Source organism: Crocodylus siamensis, chromosome 5, assembly GCF_052110815.1.
Source record: "Crocodylus siamensis isolate JL-2025a chromosome 5, ASM5211081v1, whole genome shotgun sequence".
Classification (NCBI taxonomy): Eukaryota; Metazoa; Chordata; order Crocodylia; family Crocodylidae; genus Crocodylus; species Crocodylus siamensis.
In genome coordinates this window covers 68,010,418-68,023,852 of record NC_143399.1, presented here as the reverse complement: position 1 = coordinate 68,023,852, position 13,435 = coordinate 68,010,418, and the positions used below count along the sequence as shown (strand labels likewise).

General features: G+C 43.2%; 1 long non-coding RNA gene across 1 annotated transcript in view; it reads right to left on the bottom strand.

The window, feature by feature from the left end:
* Positions 1–13,435, bottom strand: part of LOC149864206 (uncharacterized) — a 94,461-nt gene that overhangs the window by 28,132 nt on the left and 52,894 nt on the right. Inside the window, exon 2 of the long non-coding RNA XR_016442664.1 lies at positions 5,668–5,845. This is a non-coding gene — a long non-coding RNA (uncharacterized LOC149864206). The remainder of the gene's footprint in view (positions 1–5,667; positions 5,846–13,435) is intronic.

Sequence of the window (13,435 nt, the reverse complement as noted above, 5' to 3'; positions counted from 1 at the left end):
TACTGTATTGAGATTCAAATCCTGCTCTCCTTACTCATGAGAATAGTCACATGTAAGTAAAGTGAGCACTTGAAATCATACAGAGTGCCTCTTCAATAATGCTATTTTATGAAGCTAGATTATATTGGTTCATAATGCACAACTTATTGGGTTGCAAACCTGGAAAAGAAGTTCTCTAGCAATGCAACAAAAAAGGCACACCTATATTGACAGCACACCTATATTGCTGAAGCATAAAACCATTTTAAAGAAATTAAAGCATTAAGTGACAACATGATCTGGAAACCAACTGAATGGTGGCCAGCACTTTTATGACATTCTCAGAAAGGAAAAAAAAAGCCAGTGGGTGTGGAAGACTTATTTTAACAGTACTGCTGGAGAACACTTTTCATTAAGATGCTCTTTTTTTCTGTGATCAAAATAATTTTTCAGGGCTATAATCTGTTTCAAAAATACATCTTCCTCTTATTATTGTTTTGGATGTTCTTCTTTATAAAAACTATGCCTGCCTGCAGTGCTCTGTTCTGAGCAAGAATACGATGGAAACAATCTGGTTTTCTTCCATCCTTAGACAATTAAGTAAGAAAACAGGAACAACATGGGGACGATGTACACCATGTTTCCCATTTATTCACATAGTAAACCGTTCCAAGAAATGTGTATCTTCCAGGAATTAAATTTTCACCAAGTCATATCTGATTAGATATTTCCTCCTGAATGGATATTCAGGGCACAAGCTGCTTCAGCGTGTGTCTAAAGGAATGGCACCAGATAATATAGCTGCATTGTTTTAATGGTAAAATAATAGCTGCATGGTTACCTGTAGGTATGAATAATATTACATGAATTCTTACAACCTCAGACCAAACTCTGTCTGAGTTACAGTGGCATAATTCTGTAGTAAGTCCATTAATTTCAGCGGTACAACTCTGGTTTTACATTAGCATTAATAAAAATAGGATCTAGACCTACAGTAGTCCTCCTGCAGGAATCTAGAAAATGAGACTCTAGTCCTATGTTCTCCTACAAGAATTAAGATAATCAACTATTCTTTTACTTGTATCTCACATCCAATAATGCTAAATTAGCATTATTCTGCAATGTCAGACCTTTCTTGAAAGTTGATTTTTGGGATTCCAATATTATTTTCTCAAATCTCTGAAACAATTAGGAGTCTAATATATCCCTCCAGTCACACTTACCTGACCCTCTGGACAGCCTGGATTGATATGTACTAAGTGGGGCACCCAGTACTGCACAAGAAATGTTCATTTACAATCCAGTACTTATTTTCCCAATTTCACAGTCCTTAACCAGAACTGAGTATAATCACAGCTCACCTGCTCCCTCACATTCAAGGATTACTTGACCCTAAATAATATAACCACTAATGTTAAGCTCCTCAGAGGATGTGCAGAGCAAAACTGCATGTGCGTTAATGTGCTTTTCCTAATGCACATTAAATTTAGTACCTCCAATATGAGGTACTAAATAAATGTGTGTTAAGCTGCACTAATGTGCAGTAGTGCAAATGCATGCTTTTTAGGTGACGCTTAATCTGCAGTAACCTATTCTACTGTGCATTCGTGTATTATCATGGTTTTTTATGTGCTGCTTTAATGCACAGTAGAATAGGCTACTGCACATTAAAGTGCACGTGTAGATGTGCCTGCAGAGTTTCAGTCATCCTGGATCAAACAACAGATCTGGTCCTTATACAGGAACAGTACAAACTGCACCTGTTCCAAAGGTTTAAGAGTGGCTGTACTCCAGCCACTCAATGCTACTTAGCTTCCTCCAGGAGCTCCACTGCATAACTGTTAAATACCACAGAGCAGAGTCTGTATATCATAGCACTTTTCGTCTTCAAAGATCTTTACAAACAATGAATCCTGCAAAGTAACTAAATACTGTTATCCCAAATACCCCATGAGGAAAGTGATAAAAAGAAGTTAAGGAATGGAACAAAGATAATGTTTGGTATCTCACAGGGAGAACTTCCATATTCCTAGCCCTGGTAACATGACTGGAATGATCTCTTGAGCACAATCTTACTTGCAGCATTTCAACTTGGAAGTAGTGAGGCATATAAAAAGGGAGGGGAAAGTTCATTATATGTCTTTAACCCTTCAAACTATTTAAGCTTTAAGTGGAGGTTCATGTTGGGTTTAATTTTATCTGAACTAGTCTGCCCATTCCTAACTTTGATTATTTATCAAAACATTTACTATCCTCTCCTCCCCTTTTAATGTTCTAGAGGATAGCTTGCAACTTGTATACGAATGTTTGAAGTTTCTGCCCGCTATGGGTTTCTTCCTCCCTTCTATGTAACAGGAAGAGTTATATTTTTGTTTGTTCTGTTTTATTGTTTTAAAGGTTTTAATTAATACACAGGTCATTTTGTAAACGACTTGGCAGTACTAACTTCTCCAAAATGATGACCCAGCAATTCTGTATCTTAAGCTGTAATGGCAGAAGCCTGATTCAGTTGCTGCAAAATTAACAAAATTGGCGTCAAAGGGCTGTCTCTCTGTGACTGTTTATTTTTATTGACCAATCTTTTAGAATTCTTATCAAGAGCATGATAAATTATTAAGATGTAAGACAACAAAGCCTCCTTCTTGAATGGTACAACAAAGATATTCTTCTAATGCAATCAACCTGGTAATTACCAAAGAAATAGAAGAGCCATGGAGGGCTTCTTGTATAAGATTCATCCCTTGAAAATGTGTGTACAAGGTCTTTAAAAAAGGGAGATGCATGCTGGATAGAGAAGAATGTGTGCTGAGGTTAAGTCCTTTCATTATACACAGCCCACCTTCAGCTTAGTCTGTGATTGTGAAAACTGCTGAAGGAAAAGGTTGCGATCCAATATTCTGTTGGCAAAATATGACCATTGTCATTTATTTTATCATCATAATAGCCCTTGGCAGGATATCCTTACTAGTAATACAACAGACATATTAAATGTCTTTTTAGGTAGACAGTTTAGAGAGCTGTGCAAAAATAAATCACAAGTAAGCAGTTTTGAATCAAGAGTTAAAAGCAATATTAATTGTTACTTAATTCTTGGTTATTTTCAGCTTCTCTTGTGAAGACATGTAGAAAGAAGCCTATGGGAATTCATTACTTAAGCGTACGTGATACATGAAACTGATCAGACACTGCGGTTTTCAAGTAAGACACTCAACAAATTTTCATTAAAGGAATGCATTTGTCTACTGGAATAAAGCTGATAAATCCTATGGGATGGGGAGACAATGACCAGCAATGAATACTAATTAACAAGTGGAAAGACCTGCAAATTGCTAGTAAACAAAAGTTTCAGAAGACTGAAGAACATCATTTAAAATCCTCAACAAGTATTAAGTCTGATCTTAAATCTGAATGTCCTTGTTCCTTTGTCAAAACCTATACATTGCCCTAGAATACTATACTGTAGAGAGTGGATTTTCCCTACATTACAGAATCATATTATTTCAGAAAAAACCCTCAAAATACTTTTATGCGAGGGAAATACCACTTTCTTCAGGCTGGTTTGACACACAATAATGGAGTGGCTCAGCCCCTGAGAAGCAAGGCAGTGTGGTCAAGTAGAGAGAAAAATTATTGGTGGCAGCAATCCCTTGATGTGAAGATGACAGCCTTTCAGTAGATACAGAAGTCATCAGCAGGGATCCTGGTTGTCTCTGTTTAAAAATCCCCAATTCTCTGATAAAAACCCCAAATTCTTTAATAGAAAAACCAAAATCCATGTTTTTCTGTGATTAAAATAAATGCTGCTATATATATGAACACAATGTTTTATTGATATATTTACAGTTTTAAAGCAATTTGGAAACCTACCAGTGCCACAATCATTATAATACAATATATTCTAAATACCTATATATTTTGGCATTTGATTTTGTTTTTCTTATCATGGAAAATCAGAGCTCCTCCTGCCCCTTCATGCACCACGATATTTGGGTCCAGGTGTGACTGTCCCCCTGCTGCTTTGTGGTGCTGAGCAGCCCTAATATGCTGGTGCCCTGCCCATGCCATTGCCCCTCACTCCATAGCCACAGTCCCCCCAGCCCTGCCAGTGCCCCTCCTTCCCAACCCACAGTTCCCCACCCCCCCCAGCCAGTCACTCCTGACCCACAGTCCATTGCCCCCCTCTCAGTGACCTTCACTCCCAAGCCAGAGCCCCCTGTCCCTGCTGGTGCCCCTTACTTTCAACCTACAGCCCCCTGCACCCCCATCCCTGCAGGTGGGGCCCTCAGCTGCTCCCCACCCCATCGGGCTCTACACAAACTCTGGATGGTCGCCTGTGGGACACAGTGGGGATGGCCTCCATCATGAGGTGTATGCAGCTCACCTTACGTGGAAACACAGGCAGTGGCTGTGATCCACAGACAGACATACTGCCCTGATCCATGGGTTGGGGCTGGGGTTGGGGCTTGGACCATGGTATGGTATGGCGTGGTGTTGATGTAAAAATCGCGGTTCATTTCTCGGGAGGCGAAAAAAACCTTCAGCCACAGACACACTCTATTAGCAACACAAAAGGTATATATTTGCAAATAGGGTCAGAGAGAGAGACAAAAGATCAAACACTCTGCTGCCCCCGAGGGAAACTGCCCAGCTGGCTTTATCCCCTCTCTCCTGACCACGTGTGCAGAAGGAGGAACTTTTACAACTCATTTCCGATTCATACAAACATGTATGTGAATACGTCAAATCATACGTCGCATGTGTATTATAATTAACTACTTAAGTATGCGGGGCGGATAGGCTTATATGTATTAGGTTATTGCGCATGGGTAGAAAGTATCTGAGGTTACAAGAGTTTAAATTTTCCTTGCTTCAAGGCTAGAATTGCAATTTACTCTTATCTGCATGAGAAAAGCTGAGGAGTATATGCTTTACTGTAACAAAGAGATAGTAACTTTGCAAAACAAAGAGAGAGTGATACCTTAATACAAAGAGCTCTCAGTAGCTCTCCCAGTTCTCTCACCAGGGAGGGCTGACAGCTGCGCTGTTTTAACAAGACTTATTGATAATACATTTTTAATAATATTTCTAACAGTGTGGTGGGGTCAGGAGGACCAGCGCCACGCTCAACAGCATAAAGCAAAGCATAGCTCTGGCCTAGCCATGCTGCAGGCAGCAGGAAAACAGCAAGGGGCTCCAGTCCCTATCTCAACCAGGCCAGAACATGGTAACTGCAGCACCTCCAGCTCTTGTGGGCAGCCGAGGAGTGAGTCCATCCCCAGTGCAGGCTGGAAGGAGGAGGTGGGGGCAACTATGGCACCCTCCACCTAGGGCTGGAGCTGCAGGGCCTGGCCATGCCCCACCCCCTTCATGCAGCATTTCCTGACTGCCCCACCCCTGCCCCTGAGAGCATGGGCAACAGGTACACCGCTTCCCACCACCCCCAAAGGACACCCCCTTCCCCTGCTTGAGGGGCAGGAACCTCCAGGTGTGCCCTATTGGAAGCAGCACAGAGCTGGGCTCACCAGTTGCACTGAGTGTTGCCACAGACCACCACAACCCCAGTGCCTAGACATACCCCTGCCACATACACACACACACACACACACACACACACACACACATCACACATATGCCCCACACAGCCCCCTGGACAGTCCCCAAACCCTGGTCCTCCACCCCTGCACTTACCTGTATCAGAATGCCAGGGCTACTCCCACCACCATACGGAGCTGTATACTGGTCACTTGTGTGTGCACATGCACATGTACCTGGCACTTCCTGCCTCCACCGCTCCCTGCAGCCCCAAGCAGCTCTAAGCAGGCTGCCAGCCTGCAAGGCGAAACCTGTGGTTTCCTGCAGTTTTCTCCTGTAAAGGGGAAAATCCATATTTTTCCATGTTTTTGTGTGGGAAACAGAAAACCTGGATCCCTGGTCATCAGTGAGTACAGAGATAACTAAAGAGGCCAATCCGAGAATGGCATACACTTCTAGGAGGAAGGAGTGGATCTTGGTGATGCTGGGCCACAGCTCTTTACCTTTGTCTCTCTCACCTATTTGCCTTCATAGTGAAGTAAGTTTGCTCAAATGGTTGATTTGTTCAGTGTTGTACTTCATAGCACCACTGGAGACAACTCAATGCTTGAGTCTCCTGGTTATTGATATTAATATTAATATTGCATTGTTTTCAAATTGGCATTCAGGGTGTCCTTAAATCTCTTATGTTACCCACCTCTAGAGTGGTGACCATTAATGAGTTGAGAGTATAGGATAGGACCTGTTTTGGGATCCTGTTATCAGGCTACCTTATGGCATGTCCCACCCAATGGGTCTAGTACTATATAAATATGGCTTTGATGGCAGTGGCCTTTGCTTGAGCAAGAATGCTGGAATTCATTCTTTTGTCCTGCCAATTGACACGGAGATTTTCCAAATACATTGCTGATGATAACATTCCAAGGCTTTCAGGTGTTTCTGATGCATTGTCTAGGTTTCACACCCATACAACAAGGTTGGAATGACAACAGTCAGGTAGATATAAAGTTTGGTTTGGGTTCTGATGTCATGATCATGATGACATGATTTCAGAGACATCCAAAAGCAGCACTGGCAGATTTTATTCAGTGTTGAATACCACCATAAAAATGAAATGAGACTCAAAAGACTTAAGTCGATATCTACCTTTGTGCCCATCACTTACGGCCAGCCAGTCTTTTACCTCTCTATGCCTCAGCTTCCCCAGTTATACAGTAGAGATAATGATACCTTCTCTGTAAAAGAATAAATGTGAAGAGTGCTATAAAATAGGAATTAATGATAATGTGTAGTAGATGTGAAAGCAAAGCAGCCCTCCCATGCTTTCTCCTACTTATTAGGGCACTTAATTAAGAAGTCCTAGTCTCCCCCTTCTTCAGCAGGAATTTGAACCTTCATCTATCTTTCTTGTAAGCATGGTGCTTTAACCTGCAGAGCAAAGATCAGACATTACCCAGTCCCCTCTCCAGACCTCCTTTTAAAGACCTTCCCCCAAGTGTATCAAGGTATTTAGTCATAATACATAAATATAAGTTCTGAGAAATAACATGTTCATTAGGTAAAGAGTTGTACTACAAAGATACACACATACATTCAAACATAAGAAAGGAAAGAGACCTGCTGAGTCATGACATTTAGTCACTTTCTATTGCAAGCAACCAGATTATATAATTTCTTTCAGAAACTGATCAAATTTCATCTTTAAACTTATAGATATTTTTGCCCCCTACTGATCTTATTAGAAGGGTGCTCTTGAGCATCATTTCTCTGATAGTTAGAAATGTTTCAGCCTAATAAATTCATGGTCAGTTCACCCCCTTTTGAACTTGTACCAACATTGTCTTCTAAACACCTCCCTGGTGTTTACCCCGATGTACTTACAGGCAGCAGTCACATTTTTAGCAGCCTTTGTTTTGCCAAGCTATACAAGTCAAGGTCTTTCAGGCTGTTTTTGTAAAAGGCTCTCTGTTTCCCTGATCATCCTAGAAACCCTTCTTTACAGCTGTAATTTTTTAATTCCTCTTTTGAATATGGAAAACCTCAATTGTACACAGTGTTCTAGATGAGTTCATACAATGCCTTATATACAGACATTAACTGTTCCATACCTCTACTAGAAATGTTTTACCTGATGCAGCCTAATATCACATTTATCTTTTCCAGAGGCACATCACATTGGTGGCTCATAGTCTTCCCATGAAAGATTAATATATCCAGCCCTTATTCCTGCTCTTTTGTTTCCAGCTGATTAAACCAGAAATTCTTGTTACTACATGGATATATGATTTTGCACTTTGTAATGTTAAGCTGCATCCCATTTCTTTTTTTCCACCCTTCAGAAGAAGCCAAAGCCTGCTGCATGATATTCCAGTTCTCTTCTGTGGGCATGCCTCCATGTGCGCCTGACTGTGCAGTTGTTACTATGCATCATTTAGTACTTGCTTTAGCAAATACTAAATAACTGCACAGGTGATTGCACAGTAGCCACTGTTACTGCACCATCCCAGTGGTGCACAGTCATTTCTGACCCTACTGAACAGTAGCAACAAGCTCTTTGCTACTGCGCAGCAGTGTCAGCATCATGGTTCATGGCTGCTGATGCTATGCCACTGTAGCAACGAGCTGTCACCATAGCTCATTGCTACGATGACGTAGTGTCTCATAGCAATGTGCCCTGTATCGATAATGTCTCCCAGCTTTGCACTCTGAGCAGATTCCAGTAATACACTACTTTTTGTGCCACAGTCATTAATGAAAGTCACAGATCAGTCCTTAGACTGAGCCTTCAGGATCTCCACCAGTAATCTCCCTTTGGTCAGTAGACTCTCCTTCCTGTTTGTCGTCATCTCAGTTTTACCCCACTTCATAGTCTCATAGTTGTCAGGGGCTGGACGGGACCTTACAGATCATCCTTACCTACGTTCCAAAATCCCCATGTATTTCAGCTTAATAACTGTCATGGTGACATTATGACAAATGCTTTATGAACATTCAGATGGATAAGATATACTACATCTATTCTTTGAAATAATAATGTATGACCTAGACAACTAGGTCATACATTATTATTTCAAAGAAAGCTATCAGGTTAGTCTGGTTCAATCTCTCTTTGATGAACTCATGTTGCCTTTATCCCATTTTCGATTTGCTTCCATATTTTTAATTGCTCTTCCTTCAAAATTTGTTGTAAAATCTTACATAGTATTGAAATCAGATTAATAGTCCTATAATGTATAAGTGGGTAAATTATTAAAAAATATTTAGCAAATCCTAGATAAATATTCTAGCTATATGGTTAAATCGTATATCTCAATAGTACACTGGCTAAAACCTTGATATATCCTGCTCTGAAAACACATTTCACTCTTGCCCCCAAGGAACAATCTAAATGACAGGCTGGTGTAATGTCCCACATGCCTAGTCCTTCAAGGTGCTGAGCACAATCAATTCTCATTGAATCTACAGGGAATGAAAGTGCATAGTACATTTCAGGATTGGGCCCAAGGTCATAATAAAACACCCTGGGGAGATACTATCAGGGGAGCTTCACAGAACAGCCATGTTGGGCAGCAAGACGGAGGAGTTCAGAGAAAAAATAGGTAAAAGGACAGGAAAAGTGGAGAAAAATAATTTGAACATAAATCTTTAAATAGCTAAGAACCCAGACTAGCAGCCAATGCATATGTTGAATAAATGAGCTATTTTTCTTACTCAAATAACCACAGCAGCATGCATTTGGGTGCCTATTTGAAGAGATTATGGTGGGGATAAGATTAGATTCAATAAATAACTCATGTATGCAAGATCTTACCATTCTGTTTCTTTCATTACTTAACCCTTTGCAACGATAATTAGTCCTCAATTTTAACTGGCCACATAAGATTGGTATGAAAATTTAACTGTTTTCCAAAAGCCAAAATCGAGACATTTTATTGATCATAAAGGTTTTTAATTCAACCTGAAGTCTGCTGAGGTAGCAGAACTGTCTACAATGGGTTACAGTTTACAGCGATAAACTTCCCATCTCCTATCAAGCCTTCAACATGCTGTTCACTATGCAGTCTTTATCTTCACATGCTGACACATGTAATCTAACATTCTCACTTTGCCACAGTAGGAGCAATTGCTTGACAATTTGATTATGGTTTTCTGTCAGCTCATACGCAGAATATTCTTTGAGCTTTCAGGAATTGCAAAATATTTTGATTTTACAATGATAATAATCTTCAAGGGAAAACATCATTTAAGATATTTATTTCTGATAGAAAAATCTACCCCCGATCTGCATACAGCAAACTGCTCTGAACATCGACAGGGTGGTATGCTGTGGAGCTACATAGGGAGAGAGGCAGAAATTACAGTAATGTACAAATAACAGAGCTTGTGAATGAAAGCAGTTACCATTTGAAACCTGTTTTATGGCCTTGTGAAATGAGTTAATTGTCTCAGTCCTGATCCTAGTAAACAGGCATTCTCACTAAAACTAGCACAACTGGCAACCTCAGCAGACAGGCTAATCTTGAATGAATCTACAGACCTACTTATGGCTAAACATGCTTCCTACAAGTCATAACTGAGTCATGCTGGCAAGGGTAATAGGACAAGTCATGCACTGTAGATGTCTATGCTAACCACTTTAATCAGAGCTGTAATACTCTACCAGGTGCTATGGCAACCTGGGGTGTCATAAGATCTTTTCAAGGGTGCTGTGGGTGCCATGAAATATTAGCACTGTTAGGTGTGCAAACATGATTCACAAGACAACCCCAGAGATTTCAACCAGGAATCCATAGAGTTAAAAACATTCTGACCTGTTGTAGTCTTTATCAGTTCTTTGCAACAGAAGAACAGCTCTATTATTTTTCTGTAGTCAAGAAACAAGTGAAAAGTAAGACCTGGCATTTTCTGCAGGGTGCCTTGAATCTAAAAAGCTTGAGAACCACTGACTTATACATGCTAAACACTCTACTTCCCATTGTTGTCAATACATCATATTCTCTCTCTCTCTCTCTTTCTCCCTTTAAAGAATTGTACAATGATAAGTCCCAGAGTTTGGGCTGTACCTGGGGAGCATGCAGTGTAATTCAGCAGGCCATGGAAAACAGGATGTAAAAGACCTTTGTTACCCTTGAGCAGGTCCTCTGTTAGGCTGCTCTGGTTTATTCCTCCTGCCAAATCTCCAAGGGGCAAAAATGGAATCCTGAAATCAGGAGTGCAAAGAAATCATGACCAACTCCCCTTTCACTCTAGCCCAAGGGTGGGAAATTATTTTGGGCAGAGGGCCACTTAACAAAGTTTGGTGAACTGTCGAGGGTCACATAGATAGCCCTGTCCCTTAACAGTTGCTCTGGCCCCTGGTCACCATCTTGGGACCAGAAGCCTGACCCCTAACCCCTGACCTTTGCCACCAGAAGTCCCTCCCCTTGCCCCCGGGAAGTACTCCTTTTGGGAGTGGGGGATTGGCATCTTAGAACCAGAAGAAACCAAATCATACACTAAAAGTCAAACACCTACTATAACATATTCTATTTTTATTACAAACAATACTTTTGTCATGATTTGCGTTTATGTAGTGTACCTAGATGTGATTGCATAATAACTCAAAAATAAATTCTTAGTATTTTATATTGTATAGGGGTTGTGGCTGGGGCCGTTTATGTATGTGTATGGTATGGGAGGGTGCATGTATGTGTGTATGGTGGGTGTGTGTACGTACAGTGAAGAGGTGTGTGTGCAGTGATGTGTGAGGATGTGGTGGTGTGTGAGGGTGTGTATGGTGGGGTGTAGGGGGGTGTATGGTGGGATGTGTGTGTCGTGGAGTGTGGGAGGGTGTGGGGGAAGTTTGTGAGGGGGGTTGGCTGTGTGTAGGGACATAGGATACATTGGAGGGTTGTCTGGTGTTTGTGGGGTGTGGGTGTGTGGCTCTGGAACACACTGGTCTGTGGAACACACTGTCCTCTCCTGCAGTCAGCACAGGCAACACTCGTGTGTGTGTGTGTGTGTGTGTGTGTGTGTGTGTGTGTGTCATTTGTGGAGTGTGAAGGAGGCTAGGAGGGGTGTGGGGACCCCGCCATACTTCCCCTATGGCACAGGAGCAGACAGGAGTGCTGATGCCTGGCTCTGGCCAGCCCTGCATATTGCAGTGAGGAGTAAAGCCCGCACTGGACCATCTCAATCACCAACACTCCCCAGCACTCACACAGCAGGGGAGGGAAGCCTTCCCAACTCCAGCTGGCTCCAGTGCCTGGGGCTTCTCTCTTGTGCCACGCAAATGCTGTGAGCATCGGCCATACAGATGGCCTGGTGGGGGCTGTACTCCTTGCCACAATGTGCAGCCCTGGCTGGAGCCAGGCAACACCACTGAGCATGAGCACCCCTCCCCCACTGCTACTGCTGCTGCTGCCTCCACTGCCTGCCAGGGTTGTGTCCAATGGGGGAGTGTGGGAGGGGTCCCCATACTCCACCAACCCTCCCTCACACCCACACCCTGCCCAGCCCAGCTCCACTCTGCCCCCAGCTCCTGGGCATGGGCTCTGCCCTGCCGCCAGCCCCACACTCCATGCTCCCACCCAGATGCAGCCCCACCCCCACTGCTTTTCTACCTGCTGCCCAGAGCGGGTGGGACATGGGGAAGCCTGAAGCAGCAGTCCTACCCAGGCCAGGCCCACTGCCCACAAGGATGGGAGCAAGACATAATAGGGTATGTTGAGGGTAGGTGTAGGCACCTCACTCCCACCCTCATGGGTGGAAGGGCTGTACAGGGCACAATTCAGTGCTGGGCACCACAGGCTGGATGAAAGTGCCTGGCAGCCCAGATGCAGCCTGCAGGCCATATTTTGCCCACCCCTGCTCTAGCCATTCACCTACACTGGACACAAGGCATAGGACATGTGGCAAAAGGGCTGTTCTACTGGGTTTTCATCAAGATCCCTCTGGGTATGTCTACACAAGACACTTTATTGCACATTAGACTAACCAAATGTACAGTAAAGTGTCACGGTCTGCATGTGTGTGTCAATTACTGTGCACTAAATTAGTCTAACACATCATTTGTTGGTACCAATACATGCAGGTACTAGAGAAGTGGCACATTAAGTAATGTGCTGGAGCACAAATGTAGACCCCGACTGGGAGCAGTTTGCTCCTGGTCAGCCCAGGCAGCAGGGGGCCACTGCTGACTGGCTAAGGTCTGATCTCCATGGGGTGAGGGCAGCTGCCTCCCAGCCAGGTGGAGATCAGGACCCATTCCAATCTCTGTGGGACAGAGAGAGCTGTCCTGGCCCTGGGGACAGCTGCCTCCCAGCCACATGGAGATAGGGGCCTGTCCTGATCTCTGAGGAGCAAGGAAGACCTGTTCTGGCTGCAGAACAGCAGCCTCACAGCCACTTAGTGATCAGATGTGTCCCAATATATACACGGCTGGAAGGCAGCTGCCCCCAGAGCCAGGACAGCTCTCCCCTGCCCCCCCACCCAAGATTAGGAATGACCCCTGTGCTCTTTGTCAGACCAGGGCTGGCATCCAGGGGAGCCTGGAGTTCCCTCTGGCTGCTGCAGGGGGGGCAGAGCAGGTAGAACCAAATTTGTTCCCAACAGGTGCATGTCCAGATGTGTGCCCAGGAGCACTTTGATGAGCCTGAATTTTCTGCCCAGAAAATGCAGGCACATTAATTTCATGTGTAGATTCACCCTCTGTGATGGAGTATACCAGGTTTAGGGCCACTTAGTACTAGCAACATGGATCAAAGCAGTTGCAGCACACCTGATGAATGGGACTTTATATGCATTAACAGAACTGAAGTAAAATTTTCCAGGTGCCTAAGTGACTTAGGATCCCACGTTCCCCTGAAAGTCCAGGGGCTTCAAGTCACTTAGAACTAAATTGTTAAAAGTATCTGGGGCCCCAAACAGTCAAAGTTATGTTAGT